We start from the raw sequence: 23,380 nt of genomic DNA on the forward strand, positions 1-23,380 counted from the left end.
TTGATTCCACACTGCCCTTCCAGAATTTCCTCTAAGGAGACTATGAATTTTTCCCACAGGTATTTCAATGCACACAATTAAAAAAAAGAGAGAGAGAGAGAATAGCAACATTAGGGAGATCCAGCATAGTCAAAAGAATTTTATGTTCATTTTGGGACTCTGTTGACCCCAAACAGGGCCGAACTTTCTAGAAGCTCATCATGCCTGTCTGGAGTAGGAAAGGCAGAGCTCAGCTGATCAGCCGAGGGAGGAACTAATAGAAACAGGACAAGTTCACAATCCCTGTCTCCTCGCTCACTCTGACATCACTGACACGAATTCAGTGAAGACGCATTTGTTGAATCTTATCCCCTGAGTGTCCTGGCTATGCCAAAATAACTCAAGGATATAAAACACTTGCCTTTCCACCACACTTTGGCCAACGTCAGGATAGCTCAAATTCCAAATTGAAAACAGAACTTTAAAAAAAAAATTTTTTTTTTTAAACTTTGACACTGTGGGCCACATTTTCTCTGTAGCAAATTAATGAATCTTTTGTCGGGGGTTGGATTACTTGGTCATAGATCATCTAAGCCATCTTTTGGGCCACATTCTCAGACCAACTGAGCAGCAGATGAGACATGAAACACCAGATGAGCTGTTTTTTAAATGTTGCATTTTTGTTTATTTAGGATTGCCAAAGCTCTCAAACAGGGGAGTTCTCCTTCCAGAATGCACTTTTCTGGGTATGTCTGAAGAAGAAATACCAAGGGATAAATTGGAAACTAGTCCTGAAATAATGAAAACTAGAATTTAGTTTATTTTGCAAAAGTCAATACATTTTATTTTCCTAGCACTTAGGTGTAAGGAGTTGGCATAGGGCTTGTGAGCTGCTACTAAAGGGTGAGCTGAAGTCCACAGGCTGGTGAATCCCTCTGTCTAAAGTCCTGTGACCAAGGAGACAGTGACTGTAGTGGGAACTTGGATTTCCAGGGCAGTCTGAGGAAATTCACGTTTTCACATTTAAATGTCAGAACCACCTGGTGAGGTAGATGTTCTTATCCCCATTTTATAGATGAGGGAGTTGAGGCTCAAAAAAGCCACACAGCTTGCCCAAGACCAGCTCCTTAATGAGTAAGTGAGGGAGCAATCTCCACGGCTCCTGGGTCTGTCAGCTTTTCTTGGAGAATCCCAGGCCTTCAGACTGCAAGCTTCTATGTAGATTCCATCCCAAGCCTTCCTTCCCTTGTTTTGGAAGAGGGTGGGTCATCCCCTCTCCAGCACCCTGCATGAAGCCAAGGGACCCTCAGCACCTGGGTGGCCGCAGGGAGTTTCTAGATGGGGGGCTGGAGGCAGTTTTTCCCCTGTGTGCTTTATTTATGCATTTATTTTTAAAAGATTGTATGTATTTATTTCAGAGACAGAGAAGAGACAGAGAGCACAAGCATGAGTGGTGGGGAGGGGCAGAGGGAGAAGCTGAGCAGAGAGCCCCACACAGGACCCTGGAATCCTGACCTGAGCCAAAGGCAGACGCTTAACTGACTGAGCCATCCTGGCGCTGGGCCCCCCACTGCACCCCTGCTCGCCCTCGTGTGCTCACACTCAGGGCTTAGAGGGGACCATGTGCCCCCAGAACCCAGCATGGAGCCGTCCCTCCGTGCCTGAGAACTCTGTCCCTCCCAGCCCTGAGACCCTTCCATGAGCGATGAGGACACGGAGATGGATGTCCAGAGGCCTTTCCCTCACCACTTTGATTTCCAGAATTTGTGCCAACACAAATGATGACGACTTTTAAGCTTTGGATGTGGGCTTGGAAAGAAGGAAAAGGGGCAGCAGAAGTTTGTGTGTAAGTGTAAGTGAGCCTCAGGAAGCTCTGCCTGCAGGACAGGCTAGGCAAGAGCTGAGCTGGGCATCAGGAGCCAGCACAGCCAGAGTGGAAAGCGCCTACACTGGTGGGGACAGGAGTCACCCTGGGCCTCTCACTCAGGACCAAAGCTTCTCTTGTTCTGAGGCCTCCAATCCACTCTGTCTCTGAAACCACCAGGACCCGGTCAGTGGCTCCACATCAAACATGGCATTAAATGTTGGCATAAAAGACTAGACCCTCAAAAATGCCTCTTAGGCTGTCATGGGTAACACAGCGGAATTTACATTGGGCTCACTGAAGTGAGTTAGAGGCCACCACAAACCACCTGAAGTGGACAGGACATAGTAAAGACAATGTAGGCATCACTATTGCCAGGGCAAAGTCTAAACACTACTGATTTTTTTTAAATTACTGGTATATTTTATTTTTTTTAAATTTTTTAAAAGATTATTTATTTATTTATTTGACAGACAGAAATCACAAGTAGGCAGAGAGGCAGGCAGAGAGAGAGGAGGAAGCAGGCTCCCCACTAAGCAGAGAGCCCGATGATGCGGGGCTCCATCCCAGGACTCTGGGATCATGACCTGAGCTGAAGGAAGAGGCTTTAACCCACTGAGCCACCCAGGTGCCCCAAATTACTGCTATATTTTAAAGTGAACAGAATAATTATATTAAAGAGTACTCAAAGATGTACTCTTACACTGGCTCCTTTACTATAGGGCTACGTGGTCTTCTGTGGTACCTGGGCACTTGGGCATAGGTCCCTTCTTCCAAAAAAATATTAAAATTGTATTTTACAAATGCATTAGTATAAAGCATGTTAATATTATACAGAAAAACATGTTCTTCCACCTAAATGTTCATTTTTTTTCACCTCTAATTTTAAAATAAATTAATTATGTCTGTGGATTTCTGAGAGTATTGTGGGCCTGGGCAGTGTATATGCTGTGTCTCATGAGTGAGTATGCCTTGTTTATATACGGAGGAGGGTTTCCGCCCTACACTGACTATGTGGGGGACTTTAAGAATTAGCTTTGTTTGGAGTTCCATCCCAGGGCAATTAAATCAAAGTCTCTAGGGGTGGGCCCAGGCACCCTATTTTTGACATTTTTAAAAAGTTCTAAGAATATTTTCCTTGTAAGGACGTTAAGTTTCTCAAAAACAAATTCTCTTATTGTTTTCTTTCTTTCTTCCTTTTTTTTTTTTTTTAAAGACTTTATTTATTTATTTGACAGAGAAAACACAAGCAGAGGGAAAAGCAGGTTTTCCGCTGAGCAGGGAGCCCAACATGGGACTCAATCCCAGGACCCTGGGAATCATGACCTGAGCGGAAGGTAGATGCTTAACAGACTGAGCCACTTAGGCACCCCAACTTACTGTTTGTTTGTTTTTTCTAAAAAAATTGTTAAGGGACTATCCTTTGAGGCTAGAGAGGGACTGGCATTCTGTAGGTCAGTTTTCTTAGTAGAGAGCCTGACTGTATTTTATGTCCATCAGACAAAATCTACTTCTCTCCGTCACAGTGGGACGATGTTTTTGAAATATTAATGAAAAACTTCCCTTTCCTTTATGCTCTCTGTAGCTGTCCCTCCCCTTTCCAAGCCCCTGTTGTTTGGCTGTTGCCTTGAGGGTGAGATGTGAGGTGGTGGGAGGCAGACAAGAAAGGAATTCAGAGTGGTCGTTTTTAAAGGCCTTTGCACTTGGAGGTCTCTAGGCCTAGACCCAAATTTGGGAAATGTGAGGCATAGCTGTGGGATTTGCTCTGGAGGAACAGAAAATATTATTCCAGACTAGAGGAGAAGAGACTAACTGAGGGCAGAGGGTGGTGGTTGAATGTGAAAAAACCACTGAAACAAAGGAGAAAAAATAGATTTGAGGACCACTGCAAGGGAATGAAGGAGTAATTTGGGAGCCGCCATGCTGGCTCCCAGACTAGGCCAGCTGCCGCTCCCTGGGCGAGGCTTCCCTCTCTCCACAGTCAGCCCTTTGTCTGGCGACCACCCAGGAGGCGACGTCCACTCGTGCCAAAGATTTTGCATAGCCCCTTCTCCTGATCCTGGATGCTCCGTTCCTACCTGATAATATTCTAGAACATTCTTAAGCTCCAAGAAGGTGGAGGGAGTTCTGGATACCATGCTCTAATAAGATGGCCTGGCATATCTTCACAGGATGACAAAATTTTTAGAAAATACAGAAGAAGCGAAAGATAACGACCGACCACAAACATAGTTCAATTCATGTTTCACTGCCTTAAAACTTACACCTAATGCCAGAAAAAGATCTCTCCCATCAGTGGTAAAATTCAGACATCTCAGAATTAAAACTTCTTTAGTGGATATAGCAAAGGTTGAAAACATTTTAGGAATGAAAATGACCTACATTTGATATTATGGAGACAGCTAAGAAGTATGATACTAAGGGACATTAAAAAAAAAAACAAAATATAATGTAACAAACTGAATTTGGCCAGAACATTCTCTGATAAGGGAGCTCTTAAGATCACACATGCCATCTATCTTAATTATATACCTGTCCAAAAGATAGAGCACAACAGGAAGAATGAAGTTTTAATGAGCTTGGAGGACTATAAAACAGTTGCTTTGTTATAAACTCTGCTTGTTATATACCAGCAGGGACAAAATATTTGTTTTCTATTTTAAATTTTGTTTTCATAAAGCCAGGAATTTGCAAGATTTGCAAGGAATGACAAAGTAGAAAGAGATTTTTCAAAGCAGGATACTTTACTGCTTCTGAAATGCAGCAGCTGGCAGTGTCCCTGTCGCTCTGTCTGAATTTCTTTCTTTGGCTGTTCTGCTTGAACGAGAGGTACTTAATAAAATGGATAGCTTTCGAAACAGTGTGTTTTGGTGAAAATTTTCTGGAGATGGATGGTGATCGTCTCACATCAGTGTGATATACTTAATCCCAGTGAACTGCCCACTTGAAATGGTGTACATGGGGGATTTTATGTTTGTAGATTTCATCGCTATTTAAATAATAATAATAATAATAATGAGCCCCTGAGTCCAGATTGGAGGGGGGAAAATACAAAAACGTTGTGTTTGTGGTTTTGCTTATGTGCCTACGTGTGTCTACTTATATATGACAAAAGGAAGAGAGAAGAGGATTTACATTTATTTTAAAAAGAGTTTTCTGGTTACTTGTGTCTGGCTGATGAAAATACAAAACATGAGCATCAGTACATGTCTAGGATGTTGTGGAGTAGTGAAAGCATCTAGTCAATGGAGGAAATTTGCGTCTGGGTCTTATTTTAGGAAATATTATAATTACATGCTAATTAACTAATGATAAGAAAAAAGAATCACCACATTCCTTTTAACATTTAGCATCTTATTCAAGCTCACCTAGTCATGCTTTCTTCCAGTCTTATTCCTGCTCCTTACCATGCAAAGCACTCACAGGCAGAGAAAAAATCCATACCACCAACAAACTCCTCTTCTGAAATCTCTGAAAGATACCAGCATATTTTGAAAATGTTTCTTATGCAAGTGAACTATTGGAGGGGCAGCAACAAAGCAGTATTAACATGCATGTGGTAATAAATTCTTTGTATTGGCCCGGATATTGTAACACAATCTGTTGAAAATGGGATTAATGATGACAAGAGGCATCATTTTTTGGAAAGATATCCATGACCTAATATTCCTATTGTTCTCCAACAACTCCACCAGCAATGGAAATGCTCACTCAGTCTCCTCTGCCTGGTTCTGACACCCATTTCAATAGGTGAGGACCTGGGAAGAGGGGAGAGAGGAATTTCCATGTGCCAGGCAACACAGGGTTTTATTTATTTATTTATTTATTTATTTATCTATTTATTTTTAAGGATTTCATCCATCCATTTGACAGAGATAGTGAGAGAGGGAACACAAGCAGGGGTAGTGGGAGAGGGAGAAGCAGGCTGAGCAAGGAGCCTGATGCGGGGCTCAATCCCAGGACCCTAGGATCATGACGTGAGCCCACGGCAGACAACCAACCGACTGAGCCCCCCAGGCACCCCTATGCAGGATTTTAAATGCATTGTCTCATTCAGTCCATAATAGCCCAGGCAGTATTGTTATATCCATTGTGCAGGGAGGAAACTGGCACACAGAGATTATATAATTTGCTCAAGACTGCACAACTAGGCGGTGTCTGGGTGGCTCAGTGGGTTAAAGCCTCTGCCTTCGGCTCAGGTCATGATCCTGGGGTCCTGGGATCCAGCCCTGCATCGGGCTCTCTGCTCAGAGGGGAGCCTGCTTCCCCCCACCCCTGCCCCGCCTGCCTCTCTGCCTACTTGTGATCTCTCTCTGTCAAATAAATAAATAAAATCTTTAAAAAAAAAAAAAAAAAAGACTGCACAACTAGCACGTTAGCAGAGCTAGGATTCAAACCCAGATCTGTCTAACTCCAAGGATTATGTGCTTAATCATTGTGGTGTATCACATGTCTATCGAGCCAGCTCTTTCATCCATGTTTATCTAAGAATGCATATTTTTTCATTATAGAAATAACTCAGACCTTCCAAGTCAAGATGGCACAGACTGCAACCACTCTCTTCTATTACAGATACAGAAATAAAGGAAAGATGAACACATACAACAAAAATCTTTAGCTAAAAGTCTGCCCCCGGGAACTTGTGGAGAGCTAAGGTCAGATATGAGCCAGGGGCACAGTCTCCCATGCCTGCTTGAGAACGGGAGCCTTATTCACGTTCCTCAGGGTGGGAGCAGACTAACCTGAGAGCCTTGGGTACAAAGCCAAGGCTGGAAATCATGCTTTCTGCTCAAGAATAGGGGCTAAAATAGCTTGCTTATTAGATCTAGAACCAAAAATATACCTCTTGCCCACAGCAAGAGAATGACACAGGGTACTTGCATGACTGAAAACTGACTCACACCTAGTTTCCAGAATTTAATCTCTGCCCAGAGAAGAAATGTTAGACCACTACCCTCAGATCAAATTTTAAGAATGTGCAAACAGGAAACCACCCAACAGTGAAGGAAAAACTCATTTGAAAGAAGAGTCTTCCGACAAAATGGCAAAACATATGAGTCAGTTCAGTGCTATGAACACTGGACCGGGTCCAGCAAATGAGGTACTTTATGCTGGCAGAAATGTAGATAACACCACAAGAGAACGTATAGAGTAAGAATATATATATTCTTAAATTCCCCAGAGAGAAAAGAAGGGATGGTATTCAGAAATCAAGAAAAAGCAGCTGTGAAACAAAAACAGGCAGGTATTGAAAAGCCCTAACAAAAAAATATTGAGGGGCACCTGGGTGGCTCAGTGGGTTAAGGCCTCTGCCTTTGGCTCAGGTTATGATCCCAGTTGGGATTGAGCCCCGCATTGGGCTCTCTGCTTGGCAGGGAGACTGACTCTCTGCCTACTTGTGATCTCTGTCAAATAAGCAAATAAAATCTTAAAAAAAAAATTAAAAAATAATATTGAAAAGGAAAAATAATTATTTAACTAAAAATTTAAAGAGAGGGATAATTATCAGTTTGGACACAGCTAAAAAGTACAGCAAATGAATTATAAAATACAGCTGAGGCAATCACCCAGGACTCAGATTAAAGAAGTAGAGATAGAAAATAATTTAAAAAAAAAAGGTGAGATCTCCAATTCCAGATAAGAGTTCCAGATATGAGGGTGCCTGGGTGGCTCAGTCAATTAACCATCTGACTTTTGATTTCAGCTCATTTCATGATCTGAGATTGAGCCCCATGTCAGGTTCCATGATTGGCAGGAAGTCTGCTTGAGATTCTCTCTCCCTCTGCCCCTCCCGCAACTTGTGCTCTCTTGCTCTCTCTCTCTCTCTCTCAAATAAATAAAAAAATAAATCTTAAAAAAAAAAAAAAAGTGTTTCACAAATGAACAGGGAAAATAAGGGATATGCAAGGCTAAAATGCCTAAGGATATCCCAAACTGAGGAAAGACATGAGTCCTCAGGGTTTTTTTGTTTTTTTTTTTTAAGATTTTATTTATTTATTTGACAGAGAGACATAGTGAAAGAGGGAACACAATAAGGGGGAGTAGGAGAGAAAGAGAGAAGCAGGCCCCCTGCTGAGGGGCTCAATCCCAAGACCCTGGGAGCATGACCTGAGCCAAAGGCAGACACTTAACAACTGAGCCACCCAGGTGCCCTGAGTCCTCAGGTTTAAAAGGTCCCATTAATTGAGAACATCAGAGATAAAGGGAAAATGTTAAAAATTACTAGAAAGAAAAGACTATTCATATTAACAATAAACTTTTTTGCAGCAATGACAGATACCAAAAAATAGTGGAATAATAATCATGACTGGGCTGAGGGAAAATCACAGCAAATTTCATAAATGAGAATTCTATACTCAGGCTTGTTATTCAAGAACAGAGGTGAAGGAGCGCATGGGTGGTGCAGTTGGTGAAGCATCTGACTTTTGATTTCACCATGAGTCGTGATCTCAGGGTCATGGGATCAAGCCCTGCGTCAGCTTCACACTGAGCATGGATCCTGCTTAGGATTCTCTGTCCCTCTGCCTGCTTGGACTCATGCTCTCTGCCAAAAAAAAAAAAAAAGAGCAACGATTAAATACATTTTCAGATATCAACTACTAAGTGATTTTACTTCATACAGATCCTTGCTAAGAGAAATAATGTACATTTAACGAAGAAATGGAATAACAGATGAAAAAGTAAGCAAAGAGGGGCGCCTGGGTGGCTCAGTGGGTTAAGCCTCTGCCTTCAGCTCAGGTCATGATCCTGGGATCCTGGAGTCGAGTCCCACATCAGGCTCCGAACTCAGCAGGAAGCCTATTTCTCCCTCCCCCAACTCCCTCTTCTTGTATTCCCTCTCTGGCTGTGTCTCTGTCAAATAAATAAATAAAATCTTTTTTAAAAAATCAATAAGTACTGAGCAAGGCAACAGTAAAAACATGTTGGAAATCTACATAAATATTGACAATACAAGTGATAAGAACAATTTTTAAAATAAGGGCCCATAAAAAAGAAGCAGAGAGTTACTTTCTGACTCATTCTATGAGGCCAGCATACTCTAATACAAAATGAGATAAAGATTCCAAGAAAGGAAAATAATAGACCAATAACTCTCATGAATATGAAAAATGTTCAACAAAGTATTAGCAAATCAATTCAGCATTGTATTAAAAAAATTAAAAGTGGGAGCTATTTCAGGTATCTAAGGCTAGTTCAACATTTAAAAATCAGTCTAATTCACCACATAAGCAAGCTAAAGAAGAAAATCATAATCATGACAACTGTTTAGGGAAAAAAAGCATTTGATGAAATTCAACGTCCATTCATGATTAAAAACTCTGAACAAACTGGAAATTGCAATTATCTGAACTTGATAAGAATATATATAAAACGCCTACAGCTAACATCATCATACTCAGTGAGAAACTGAATGCTTTCTCCTGAAGATCAAGAACAAGGCTAGAATGTCACTTCTCACCACTCTTAGTCAACATTATACTAGAAGTTCTGGCCAGAGCAATTGGGGAAGAAAATGAAGTAAAGACAGAGAGACTGGGAAGGAAAAAGCAATTGCCTTTGTAGATAATCCCAGAGAATTGACAACAAACTCTCAAAAATAAGCAATTATAGCAAGGTCATAGGATGTAAGGTTAATATAGTTTAGTTAATTGCTTTCTTATAAACCAGCAACAAACAATTGGAACTTGGAATTAAAAGCCCGGTACCATTTTTTTTTTTTAAGATTTTATTTTATTTATTTGACACAGAGAGAGAGATCACAAGTACACAGAGAAGCAGGCAGAGAGAGAGGGGGAAGCAGGCTCCCCACTGAGCAGAGAGCCCGACGCAGGGCTCGATCCCAGTACCCTGAGATCATGACCTGAGCCGAAGGCAGAGGCTTTAACCCACTGAGCCACCCAGGCGCCCCAAGGCCGGTACCATTTATACTGGCAACCCCACCCCAAAAAAGGAACACTTACATATAAACCTAATGAACTATCTTTAGTATCCATATGCAGCCAACCTCAAAACCAATGAAAGGAAAAATATCTAAATAAATGAGAGATATTCTGTGTTTACAGATTGGAAGACTCAATCTTGTTGAATTGTCAATTCTTCCCAACCTAGTCTAGAGATTCAAAGCAATTCCAACCAAGATCCCAGCAAACTATTTTGTGTGTATAGACAAACTAATTCTAAAGTTTATGTGGAAAGGCGAAAGCCTCCCATATGATCTGGCGATCCCACTTCTAAAGTTTTTTTTTTTTTAAGATTTTATTTATTTATTTGACAGAGAGCGATCACAAGTAGACGGAGAGGCAGGCAGAGAGAGAGAGAGAGGGGGAAGCAAATTCCCTGCTGAGCAGAGAGCCCGATGCGGGACTCGATCCCAGGACCCTGAGATCATGACCTGAGCCAAAGGCAGAGGCTTAACCCACTGAGCCACCCAGGCACCCCACCACTTCTAGATATATATCCAAAGGAAACGAAATCAGGATCTTTTTTTTTTTTTTTAAGATTTTATTTATTTATTTGACAGAGAGAGATCACAAGTAGGCGGAGAGGCAGGCAGAGAGAGAGAGGAACGGAAGCAGGCTTCCTGCTGAGCAGAGAGCCCGATGCGGGGCTCGATCCCAGGACCCTGAGATCATGACCTGAGCCGAAGGCAGTGGCTTAACCCACTGAGCCACCCAGGCACCCCCGAAATCAGGATCTTAACAAAATATCTGCACTCCCACATTCACTGCAGCATTACTTACGATAGCCAAGATCTGGAAACAATTTAAGTGTCCACTGATAGATGAACGGGTAAAGAAGATGTGAGATACACACACACACACTGGAATATTATCAGCCATGAGAAAGAAGGAAATCCTGCCACTTGTGAAAATATGGATGGAACTTGAAGACATTATGTTAAGTGAAATAAATCAGAAAGATACTGTATGGTCTCACTTAAATGTGGAATAAAAAAAAAACTGAGCTAAGAGAAACAGTAGAACGGTGGTTGCTAGGGGCTGGGAAATGAGGAACTATTGGTTAGAGGGTGTAAATTTCCAGTTAGAAGATGATTAAGTTCTGGGGATCTAATGTAGAGCATTGTAATTATAAATAACAATATTGAACTATATACTTGAAAGCTGCTTAAAGTAAATCTTAAATGTCTCCCTACAAAAAAACAGAAGGTAATTATGTAACATGGTTGGGATGTTAACTAACCCTATTGTGGTACTCATTTTGTAACATAGAATTATATCAGATTATCACATTGTGACACCTTAAACTTACACAATGTTATATGTCAATCATATCTCAATAAACCAGGGGACAAAAAAGAATTGCCATAATCCTTCACTCAAATCTCCTGAATGTTAGGGGCGCCTAGGTGGCTCAGTCGGTTAAGTGGCTGCCTTCAGCTCAGGCCCTGATCTTAGGGTCCTGGGATGGAGCTCCATGTTGAGCTCCCTGCTGAGCAGGGAGTCTACTTCTCCCTCTCCTTCTGCTCCTCCCCATCTCATTTTTTTCTTTCTCTCAAATAAATATAAAATCTTTTTAATTTCCCAAACATTAACGTCTTATATGGGCCAAAATACAATTATAAAAACCAGGAATTAACACAGGTACGACATTACTATATAATCTACAGGTCTTACTAAATGCTCACCATTTGTCTATCTAATCATCTAATTCCTTTTTCATCTCCAGGATCCTTCAGGATACCCCACTGCACTGTGTTGTTGTTTCCTTAGCTTCTTCTGCTCTATGATGGCTCCTCGGTCTTCCTTGCCTTCATACCTTCATACTGATGTCTCAGATTCCAACCCAACACTACAGGCTCATTCTAGCCTCCCCCCTCTCTTATTTGTAACTTCTTTCTCTGCCAGTGAGAAAATTGGCTCTCAACATCTACAATATATTTACTCATTTGTTCAGCACTAGTCTCTACATAAAGTAGTTTCAGAATTACTAACTTACTTTCCTGTGAGAAATAACTAGGACGACTGTATTGACATACAATCTTTTTCCTTAGCCTGACAGTATCTAGTCAAATTCCTATTTCCTAAAGGTTTTTGGGTTAGTTCTTTTCTACCCCCACCTATCAGTGTGATTGTATTATTCATCTGTACTGGGTTCATTTGTAACAACCTGTGTTCTATTTGGGGAACACGCATCCTGCTTAATTTTTTAAAAAATTTATATACAGTGAAACTCACTCTATGTGCTTTGTAGTCTTATGAGATGTGACAAATGTCTAGAGCCATATCTATCACCACGGTCATGAAACAAACAGTTGCATCCCTCACCAAAAGCATTCCCTCAGCTGTCCCTTTGTAATTAGCCCCTCCCCACACAACCCCCCCCCCCATTTTCTGGCAACTACCGATCTGTTTTCCACCTCTATAGTTTTGCCTTTTCAAGAATGTCCAATGAGTGGGTTCATGTAATAGCTTAGAGATAGCTAGCTTTGGGGATCTGGCTTCTTTCACTTCACAAAATATGTTCATTTTCCTCTACGGGTCATGATCTACTGTCACAGTTATTTATTTTGCTGCTCAGATTCCCCAGATTTGGCTCTTGAGAGCCCTTTTAAGTTGGCTCCTGGGATCTCTTCACATGTCCCCACCGTGTTTCAAGGACTTCCTTACTTTCTGGCACCACAAGCTCTCCTAGCTTATTTTCTCTTTTCCCTTTTTCAAGGGAAATCCCAGTCCATTTTTTTTTTCAAGAAGCCCTTGTACCTGGAGAATCCACTCTAGTGCACCAGACATCCTGTCCTCCCAGAAGAGGACCTGGAGAGAAACTGACTCATTCCCTCCTGAAGTGCCCAGGAAAGAGGAAAAAGGGTTTTTGGTTTTTTATTCCTCCTCAGAAGGCTCTGAGGTGGCAGATTAAAGGAGCTAAGTAAAGATGTGGGTTTTCGGTGCAAATCAGGCTGTCAGAGGGCTCGTACCAATGTTGACATCACCCATCTATGGCTTCTGTGATTCTTGGCAAGATTACCAAAATGGCACTGTGCATGGAAGCCTGTCCAAGGTTTTCGAATACGACGCGAAGCCTTGGGTGTCCCCCTGTGTCAGGGGATGCAGTCTGGCTGCTTCTATGCCCGTGTCCTTCTGCTCCCCACCACTGGGAGTCACATCAGAGTAGTTACACAACTTTCTCATCAAAGTGACTAAGCTGAGGAACCCCTGGACAGCTACATAAAAATTATGTTTAAAACTAGTTTTAGGGGCGCCTGGGTGGCTCAGTGGGTTAAGCCGCTGCCTTCAGCTCAGGTCATGATCCCAGCGTCCTGGGATTGAGCCCGGCATCAGGCTCTCTGCTTGGCAGGGAGCCTGCTTCCTCCTCTCTCTCTCGCTCTGCGCCTGCCTCTCTGCTTACTTGTGATCTCTATCTGATAGATAAATAAATAAATAAATAAAATCTAAACAAAAAAAAAACTAGTTTTAGAAATACGTGATTCTCTCAAAACTCCTTGCTAAAGCAGTGTGTGTCAGCGGCAGGCTGTGAGAGTTCCCCGAGGTTGCTATGGGAACTGGTATCCCCGAATTTCAAGTTCCCCCCACCGCCCCCATTAGCACCTTGCTCTTAGCAGCTCTTTGGAAGGAGGGATGTTTCACTCTTCTTTGAAAGAGGAATATCTCTTCCTTTGGGTTGTGAACCATTAGCCAACGGGGTTTCACTCAGGAAAGAGATATGCTGTGTGACTGGGTTCCCTCTCAACCATGGCAGCCCGGAGCTGGTAAGAGGAGTCAGACATGCTCTCGGAAGGAGACACACCAGCGGACGCTAACCGTCTTCTGCTTGACGCCGAAAAGCCACGTGTAGCCTGCAGAGGGAATGCGTGCTGCAAGGGCAAGGGGGGAGCTGTAGGTGGCAGGAACCGCACTGGGTGCCGCAGGGCCTACTGGGGTCCCTTCCCTGCTCAGGGGTTAGCACCACAGACCAGATTCCTGACTCCTTCCCCTTAAATCTTAGGCTGTGGTCTCAATGCCTGTCTTCAGGAGCCCTTGAGATCATTAACAATCACTACCAGTGAGCTGCATTTGTTGGTTGAACGGATCCCAGCGTGTTCCCATGCTCCAGATGTGACCTGGAAGCCCTTGTTTCCAGGAGCCTGACTCCATGTGGTCAATGCTGGTGCAGAGGAAACTTAGGTGCCTGGAATCATCAGGTCGCCATGTAACCCCATCCTGGACCTCATAGCCACTTCTGCAGGTACCAGTCCCCCTGGATGAGTGGGTGAAGAGCATCCGGTTTGTTTAAGGGCAGCCCAGTGGCTGGGCTGAGGGTAGGCTCCAAAGGCTTGGTCCACGGGGAGGCAGCTGCGTTTTGTACCTCACACATGCACCAGGGCTGAAAAGTTGTGAGCAAAACATGAGGAGTCAGGGAGAAAGTGGGGAGGTGGGCTGGAGAGAGCAGCTTCTCTGGACCAGGGCCCGAGCGACCCCTGCAGGTGCTGGGTCTGTCCCTTTGGGCTCACGGAAGAGACACTGCTGAGGGAGTCTGTAAGAGTCTCACCTGTGCACTTCCGGAGGATTCTGGATGCTGAGCTGGCCGGAAGGCCCAGGGCTGAGATCCCAGGACTTTCTGAAAGTGTTATTTGGTACTAAGGTGGAATCCAGGGTGAGTTAGGACAAAGCATCTTCTAGTGTGATAGTCAAGGGCCCAGGGACACTGTGGCTCTTCCGAGTCACCACTAAGTACACTTGCCTTTGTAAACAAGGTGAAGGACAAGAGGAATTACTGCCATCTAAGGCAGTGGTTCTCAGAAGCACCTGGGAAAGTAGAGACACTTTTTAAATCAAATGGTTTTAACCCAATGTTTCAACAGCTCTTGGGTCCAGCTTTGGGTTTTAAACACTCTGAGTGATTCTAATAGGTGGCCAAGACAGAGAACTTCCGCTCTAAGACAAAACATCTCTAACTTTAAAACAACGTAGACCATGTGAGCGTCATGCGGAGGTAGGCTGCAATAATTTGGTTCAGTTCTTTACTAAACAAAAAAAAAAATCCTCTAAGTTGAATCTGCACTTGGATGTATCACTACTCTCTGAAAACAAAGGTAGAAGGATTAGGAAAACAGATGGTACTGTGAGTATCTTCCTATATTTGTGACACAGTCCTTCTAGTGCTGAGAACACAGAGCTTTATTTTCTTCCCGTGGATACGGTAGTTGTCCTCTAACACTGTATAGAGAAAGTGGACCCATGGGCGCCTGGGTGGCTCAGTCAGGTAAGTGTCTGCTTTCAGCTCAGGTCATGATCCCAGGGTCCTAGGACGGAACCCCACATCAGGCTGCCTGCTCAGCGGAGAACCAGCTTCTCCCACTCCCCCTGCCTGCTGCTCTGCCTACTCATGCTCTCTATTTCTCTGTCAAATAAATAAATAAAATCTTAAAAAAAAAAAAAAAAGAAAGAAAGAAAAGAAAAGGAAAAAAAGCTGGACCCAGAAGCCACACACTGGTCGGAGCTAATGCAAGATTCAAATTCAAAGCTCTACTAAAAACATCGTCATGGGCCGGGGGGATGTCCTAGCTCTGACCCTAAGCAAAATTGTGATGTAGGAGTCCCTGCCACATACCTCATCGCAGACAGTAGGCCAGGGGCTGTCCCAGAGTTTGGAGGATGAGGTGGGCCCAGGCAGCCGTGTCTATCTACCATGACTCCCAAATTGAACCTGCAGACAGGGGACCCATGAAAAAAAAGGGGGCCCCAGAGAGGGTGATGAGAACAGAGTTGACAAAGGCTTCAGGCGCTAACTAATTAATGACCTTGGCATTTGAGATTGGCGGTATTAGACTTTCTGGGTGTGACCAGCTGGAAGGGAGAGATTTACCCACTGGTGGCTACTGGGAGAGAAAGGGAAGTTAAGGGACCTATTCATGAATCGACTCAAAATCACCCAAATGTTGGAGGGCATGAAGCCTGACATCCTTATTTCAGAGACATGGAAATTGAGTCACTGGAAGGTAAGGGGACTCACCCATGGTCACACAGCCAGATGGGGCCTAGAGACACCAGATGTCAACTCCTTCATCTAGTCAGCCCTGTCCATTCTCAAAGCACTTCCTGAGCCCTGAGCATATGACATCACATAAGTGATGGGGGTATAGCGGACACCCTGTCACCAAGAAGGTCACTGTCCACTCACACATCTGGATTGGTTTCCTATTGTGCTGTAACAAACCACCACACATTGGTGGCTTAAAATAACACCAACTTACTATTTCATAGTTCTGTGGTTCACAAGTTCAATGTGGGTCTCACTGGGGCCAGAATCAGAGGGTTGCCAGGGCTGTGGTCCTTTCTGGAAGTTCCAGGGAAGAATCTGTTTCCTCGACTTTTTCAGCTTCCAGAGGCCACCCACGTTCCTGGGTCACGGCCCTCCCCTCCTTCTTGTAAGCCAGTGATGCCCGGCAGGGATCCTCTCACACTGCCTCCCTCCGCCCTCCTTTTCTGTGCCCCTCTTCTGCTTTGAAGGACCCTGGGGATGGCATGGCGCCCCACCTGCTAATCCAGGGTAACTTCCCTGTCTTCAGGTCAGCTCATTAGGAACCTTAGCTCCTCTTTGCCATGTTACAACACATTCATAGGTTCTGGGGAAAAAACATCTTTGGGGGACCATTTATCCTGCCTGCCCCACTTCCCATGAGACTGTGACAACCCGGTTAGCAAGAGAAGGGCTGGAATCAGAAAGCTCAGGAGGGCTGGACATGGTGTCAGAAGAAGAAAACCGTACCTGGGGCTTGTCGCAGGCTGGAGTGTTTGTGCATAAATAAGGGACTGTGGATGGGAGGCTTGAGACAGAAAGGATCTGTGCATTCCTCCCTCACCAAAGCACACACGGGGTGTGTTTCCCAGAAAGTGGAAATGGTATGCAGGGTCAGGGAGGCCCAGTTCTTTCTCAGGGCCAGAGGCGTAGTGTCTGGAATGAACTGGACGTTTAAAAGCTAACCTGTTATGAAGTCAGTCAAGAGAGGAGAAGGACAAACCTCCCAGCCCTGCCCCCACCGTAGACTGGCTAGCTGCTCTGAGACTCTCCCCATTTCAGGTGAACTGTCAGAGAATCTGCAACCTAAAAGGACTTAAAACGAAATAGTCTCCCAGCTGGTCTCCCTGTCTTCAGCTGTCCTGTTGTGTGTCTCCCCCACCCTCCCAGAGAGTGCAGCTTAACACACACACACACACACACCCCACCGCTGGCTTTGCCTACCCTTCACAATAAATGTCTACACTCGACAGAAGAGTCCTTTCACCCCGTGGGACCTGCCGTTCCCGGCAAGCAGTTCATATTCCCGAAAACACAGCCATCTTTTCATTCTCGAGTCTTCTGGAATAAACTGTCTTCCTTCTCTTTCTGGAAAACTCTAACTCACCTCTTAAAACCAACTATTACTTTCCCAGGGATTTCTGCAGGAACTGAGTGGCTGCCTCTCACCTGCTCTCACTGTTCACGGCCCCATTTTCCTGCTGAGCTGAGCACATCAAGGTCAAGGGGCTGTCATTTTCCTCTGTTTCCCCAGGACCTACTGAGCAAGGAACCTGGCAGAGCCAGTGCTCTGGAAATGTTTGTCACGTGAAGAAGGATTATAGAAAGTTGGCACCCTCTGCTTTCCCAGTCCCTTAGGAATGAAGAATCTGGAAGTTGAATCTGTAAGAGTTTCACGACTGTGTGAAATTGGACAAAGTCTACAATTAAAAGAAATTGGCATTTCCAATAGATGGATGGTATTTGTGGCCATAATTAATGGCCTCCCTGTACCCACCCCTTGGATTCATGACTTTGCAACTCCTCCCATTAAGAGGTAGATATGATTGGGGCGCCTGGGTGGCTCAGTGGGTTAAGCCGCTGCCTTCGGCTCAGGTCATGATCTCTGCTCAGCAGGGAGCCTGCTTCTCTCTCTCTCTCTCTCTCTGCCTGCCTCTCTGTCTACTTGTGATCTCTCTCTGTCAAATAAATAAATAAAATCTTTAAAAAAAAAAAAAAGAGGTAGATATGATTTCTCTCCTCTTGAATCAGAGCTAGCCCTGTGACTTGCTTTGGCCAACAGAATGTAGCAGAAGTAGTGATGTGCCATTTAGAGTCCAGGTCAGGAAGCCTTGAATGTGTCTGTTCTTTGCCTAGGACCCCTGCCTCAATCATGAAGACAAGCCAGGACCAACCCGCTGGAGGACAAAAGGACAACCGTGGGCTAATCTGTGGAATAGAGCCAACTCTGCTCAAGGCCATGCCAAATCCATTAGCTCTAGCTCTGGAACCAAGCAGCTGGCCACAGAGTAAGCCCAGGTGAGATCAGCCAAGCTTGACCCAAATCACCAGAACCATCCATCCAACCCATAGACATAGGAGCAACAATAAATGGCTATTGTTTTAGCTGCTAAAATCAGGGATGTTTTGTTACACAGCATTATTGTGTGATAGATAACTGATGCAGAACAGTTCACGATTAAGAGGCAAATGGGAAGTGAGTGCATGGCTGGCTGTTGGAGTGGGTAGGAGGGAGCCAAGGAAACCCATCTACTTTATTATTATAATTATCAAAGTTTCATTCTAGGGAAAATGAGTTCCTTTCCTCCTTTGATCTGTATGCACCGAGAATGCTTTTCGTTGGCTTCCTCCTGGTGTTCACTTGGGGACTAGAAGCAGGAATGGGTTCCAACACTGTATTTTCCTGAGTGGAAATAATTAATTCAATGTTTCCTGAAATGAGGAAGCCATCAGAGACCTGTTTTTTGAACCTGCCGAATGGGTCTGGTATTTGCATTCTGGATACTTGTTTCAGGAAGACAGGCCTGGTGGAAAAGTTCGCTTGAGGAATACTGTGTTTGGAAACTCAAAAATAAAAACAAAGATAAGAGCCAACGTGACCCTGCAGTTTTGACAAACTTGGAAGTGAGGAAATAGGGAGCCAAGGGGCTGGAGTTGGAGGAGATAGGGGGCAGGGATGGACACCTGGAGGCATCCCAAGGACCTGGAGGATGATTACCAGCTCAGCCCATCACACCCTCCGCACATTCACGTCTGTGTTGGATAAGTTTGGCCTGGCTCCTAACATTCCCTCCTAACTCATGCGGCCTCCTTCCAGGCTAATTTGGCAATTGCTTGAAAGCACACTGAAGAATTTTCCTTCACAAAGATGAGGAAGGAGGACAGAGGGGTTGCTTCTGCCCCTGACGCGTATTCACCACCCCGAGCCCACCTCCAATCTCACTGCCTACCTGGCCTACTATCCGGAAGGGCTCCTTCCCTTTTCCGGTTCCTCCTCACTGCCCAAGGGCTACGGCCCCCCTCTTGCTGGCTGGAAGCTTAACTCCAGTGTTGTCTCTCTTGCCAAAACTTTATAATGGTCTTAGCGACTTCAGGGGCAAATGCTCAACATTTAAAATGGATAAATAAATTTATAAGGGGGAACTTGGGAACCCCACACTGCACTTGACAGTGCCTCCATGGGAAACGTGCTCCCTGTTCTTAAACAGCCAGGCCTACAGATGAGCTCTTACCGGGGCACCAGCCCTTTCCAAAGTGGCTCCTCTTTGAGCAAAGGAGAAGCAAACCTCCTCCCTGCTGGGCCTTTTAATTTTCATTAAGCTCCGCATTCAAAGATGATTTGCCTGGTTTACTGTTGCTCTCCTTCAGTTCACTCCTTTGGTCAAGATTTTCCACAACCTCTGATCCAGAAATCCGCTCTCCCTTTCCTACCCTGCGGTGAGCTTTTCCACCCTGCTTCTCTCACCACAGATCCTTGCTTACTCAAGGGCTCTAGTGACAGGACACCCGAGAGCCTGGCCACATGGGATCGGCCCCTCTTCCTACCTTGGTCCCCATGGAAACGGCGGTGAAGCCAGGCTTGGATGGTCAAGGCCACTGAGATCACTCCCTCCTGGGACGCGCCCACAGGACAGGAGGCAGAGAGGCCCGGGAGGTGCCCCCTGGGCAGCGGCAGCCAGCAAAGGGGTGGGAGCGAGCCTGTGGGGTCCAGTCTACTGCTGACTATGGCAGGTATGACAGCCACCTCGACCACTGCTTTACCTGTGATGTTTCTCTTTCAATGTCCCCTTTCATATTTACTTTAAAAATAAACAAACATGGCAAGATGGACAATTTCAAACACACAAAAGTAGGAACAAAACAAGCCCCCCTCCCCATACCTCTCCCCCAGCTTCCACAATTGTCTACTTCTGGTCAATCTCCTTTCATCTAGACTGCCACCCATTTCCCTCTCTCCTGATTATTTGGAAATAATTTCCAGGCATCATTGCTTACCCTCCACCCCCATAAATTCTTCAGTAATTCTAAAACGTAAGGACTCTTTTCCCAAAACACAACCAAAAAAATGCTATTATCAGATCTGGAAAGATTCACTATAATCCCTATCAAAATTCTAATGGTATTTTTTACAGAAATAGAAAAAAAAATCCTAAACTTTGTATGGAAGCACAAAAGACTCTTTCAAACTATATTATAAAGCTATAGTAGACAAAACAGTATGGTACTGGCACAAAAACAGACATCGGGATCAATGGAGGTAGAATTGAGAGCCCAGAAATAAACCCATATATATATGGGTATGGGTGTGTGTGTGTGTGTGTGTGTGTGTGTATGGTCAACTAATATTTGATAAGGGAGCCAAGAATTCTTTTTTTTTTTTAAAGATTTTTTTTATTTGACAGACAGAGATCACAAGTAGGCAGAGAGACAGGCAGAGAGAGAGGAGGAAGCAGGCTCCCCGCTGAGCAGAGAGCCCGATGTGGGGCTCGATCCCAGGACACTGGGATCATGACCTGAGCCAAAGGCAGAGGCTTTAACCCACTGAGCCACCCAGGTGCCCCAGGGAGCCAAGAATTCTTAACGGGGTAAAGGTCTCTTTAATAAATCGTATAAGGAGACTGGATATCCACATGCAGAAGAATGAAACCAAACCCCTCTCCTACACCACTCACAAAAGCTAACTCAAAATGGATTAAGCTTAAACATAAGATTTGAAGCCATAAAACTCCTAAAAGAAAACAGGGAAGAAGCACCTTGAGATTGGTCTTGGCAATGACTTTTTTTAGATGTGACACCAAAATCATAAGCAATAAAGGCAAAAACCCATCAACAGGACATCAAACTACAAAGCTTCTGCTAAGTACATGTCCAAGAAAAACAGAAACATGCTCACACCAAAACTTGTACGTGAATGTGCACAGCACCATTATTCCTTAAAGCCCAAAAGTGGAGACAACCCAAATGTCCATCAACTGAAGGATGGATAAACAGAATGTAGTCTGTCCGTACAATGGTTTATTGCTCAAGACTAAAAAGGAATGAAGTGTTAATAAAAGCTACAATGTAGGGGTGCCTGGGTGGCTTGGGCTGTGCTCTGTCCACAAGAAGGCTCAGACATGTTCTGTGCTCAAGGCAGGCAGGCTGGTCCTTGGAGCTCCCCCAGCTCGCCTGCCGTGTTCCTGTGCTGTGTGCTGTACACAGTAAATGCTAAATGAGACACAGTCTCTGTCCTCCAGGCACTCGGGGTCCAGTCAGGGAGATGTGAACCAGCTCTTTCCTTGGCAGGACCAGAGGCCCCGGCAATGGGCTTCATTCAGCAGGGGGAAGGTTTGCTGCAAGACGGCCCAGCAGGAAAGGAACCAGGATACTGTCAGGAGTATCCCCCCGCCCAACCTCTCTTTCTCTGCCCCTGTCTGGAAGGGTCTCCTTTCTTCATTCCACACCTTCCAGCAACCAGGGGCTTCTGTAGCAGGCCATGGAAGACTGGAAAGTGTCCGCTAGTAAGACCAGCCGTGGCCAGGGAGAGGAGCAGGGGCTCATGGAATGAGAGAGAGCCTTCGGGGGCGGGGGGGCAGTCAGGGAGGACACAGTCGCATCAGAGGAGTGGGCTCTGCACCAGAGCGGGGTGGTGTGCCTTCAACCCCAGAGAGTTAGAAAGACAGAGAAGGCAGGGCCTTCTAGTCCAGACACAAAGGCAGGAAACCAGATGTTCTCAGGGCCCGATGAGTGAGTGGCTTTGGAGAGAGGGAAAAGCGGACAAAAACAGAGAGGTGGTCCTCGTTGCACTGTTCTGGGTCATGAGGGTTAAGCTGAAGGACATGGATCCCATTGCACAGATCAGCGGTTTTCCAAACTTATTTTTAGACACAGAAACCTTTTATTTCCATGTCAAATACTCCGCAGAAGCTTCAAGCTTGACTCGGGAAAGCAGGGCCAGTCTGGCCGAAGCAGAAGCGCCAATGAAGTGGCCCGTCCGGGAGGGGCGTCCCTTCCTCCCCGCATCCTCCCGTCCAAACCACACCCCCCCTTCCTCTGAGCGCTGAGGATCAAAGACAAGCTCTGATGGGAGCTGTGGAGGCTTGTGAGGAGAAAGATAGGGTCAGTGGACAAAGGAATGGGTTGAGCCAGCTGAGGAGTGGAGCAGGGAGCCCATGGGGCAGGTGTGGATGGCCTAGACTGGGCAGAGGCGGCCACAGGGGCACAGAGGCTCTGAGAAGGAAGATCAAGGAGGGCTTGTGAAGGTCTGAGGAGAAAAGAAGGCTTTTTAAGGGCGGATTGGAGCCTGGGAGCCTGGTGGATGGATGGTTGTGGAGCTGGGGATGCAGTCCGGGAGGAAGGCGGAGGGAAGCTTACAGACACGTGGAGTCGGCGGCGATGGCAAGCAAAAGCAAAACAAAACAGAGGAACAGGTGACCGCAAAGCTGCTGAGCAAAAGTGGGGTGTCTGCTGCTGACCACAGAGGCCAAGCAAGGTAGTCTCCCCAGACGCCCCACTGTCCCGAGAAACGCCTAATCCAAGCAGTTTGCTGAGAATTTTCTGGACTTGGGGCGGGGCGGGGGGGAGGTTTAAGGCACAACACAGAGTTAATTAAATCAAAACCAAATTACAGTAAAACCTTACCATTTCCATGCTGGTTAATTAAAAATAGTGACTATTTCAAAGCCACTGCTGGTCCCCAACCAACGTGTGGCCTTTTATTACTATTTAATAAAAATGCTGAGATAAGCCGAACCTGGTTAATGCAAAGTCCACTGGGGGTTGGAGAATTTTCCTTTTTGTTCTTTGGATTTCAAATTAATAAGGTTTTATTGTAGAAAAAGTTCAGGTACCTGTAGGCAGAGATGTCAGCAAAATGCTGACGGCCAAGAAACAGAGCTCTGAAATAATTCATTTTGCTCCTTGGCCTGGCAACCTCATAGACCAAGAGCTGTAATTTCTTGCGGTTTTTTTTTCCATAGAAAATTGGTTTATGTGCTAGGAGGATCTAGCCTATCCATACAAAACTAATTTTTGAAAAAGCTATAGTCAGTCCACCAACTATTTGTTCTTAAAACAGTAGTTAGCTGTAGTCACCAAAACAGAGCACAGGTCCCAGATGCCACCTGAGGCAGCTCCTTCGGGGCTCCTGGTCCAGTTCTGGGTGGGAAACCCCCACGGGGACCAGGTACGTCTGCTCATTTGTCATCCCAAACTGGAGTCCGTACCTGGCCACGGTTCTGTTTAGTGCAGCCGTGAGTCTGTAGAAGATGGGGGGCTCTCTCGCTCTCTCTCAAAGATTACTGT

The 23,380-nt window shown here is 45.1% G+C and overlaps 1 long non-coding RNA gene across 2 annotated transcripts; it reads right to left on the reverse strand.

Annotated features, from left to right (window-relative positions):
- Positions 1-546: 546 nt before the first annotated feature.
- On the reverse strand, positions 547-15,891 carry LOC116872093. 2 transcript variants are annotated; one of them, XR_004383590.1, is made up of 3 exons: positions 15,812-15,891; positions 5,212-5,314; positions 547-731 (listed from the first exon to the last, which is right to left on the reverse strand). It is a non-coding gene; the product is annotated as an uncharacterized LOC116872093 (long non-coding RNA). The 2 variants fall into 2 exon arrangements; XR_004383591.1 differs by lacking the exon at positions 5,212-5,314 and adding an exon at positions 15,410-15,505 and having other exon boundaries at positions 15,812-15,888.
- Between the last annotated feature and the right edge of the window lie 7,489 nt (positions 15,892-23,380).

This window comes from Lontra canadensis, unplaced genomic scaffold, assembly GCF_010015895.1.
Source record: "Lontra canadensis isolate GAN:19392208 unplaced genomic scaffold, GSC_riverotter_1.0 scaffold28, whole genome shotgun sequence".
NCBI classification, from domain to species: Eukaryota; Metazoa; Chordata; class Mammalia; order Carnivora; family Mustelidae; genus Lontra; species Lontra canadensis.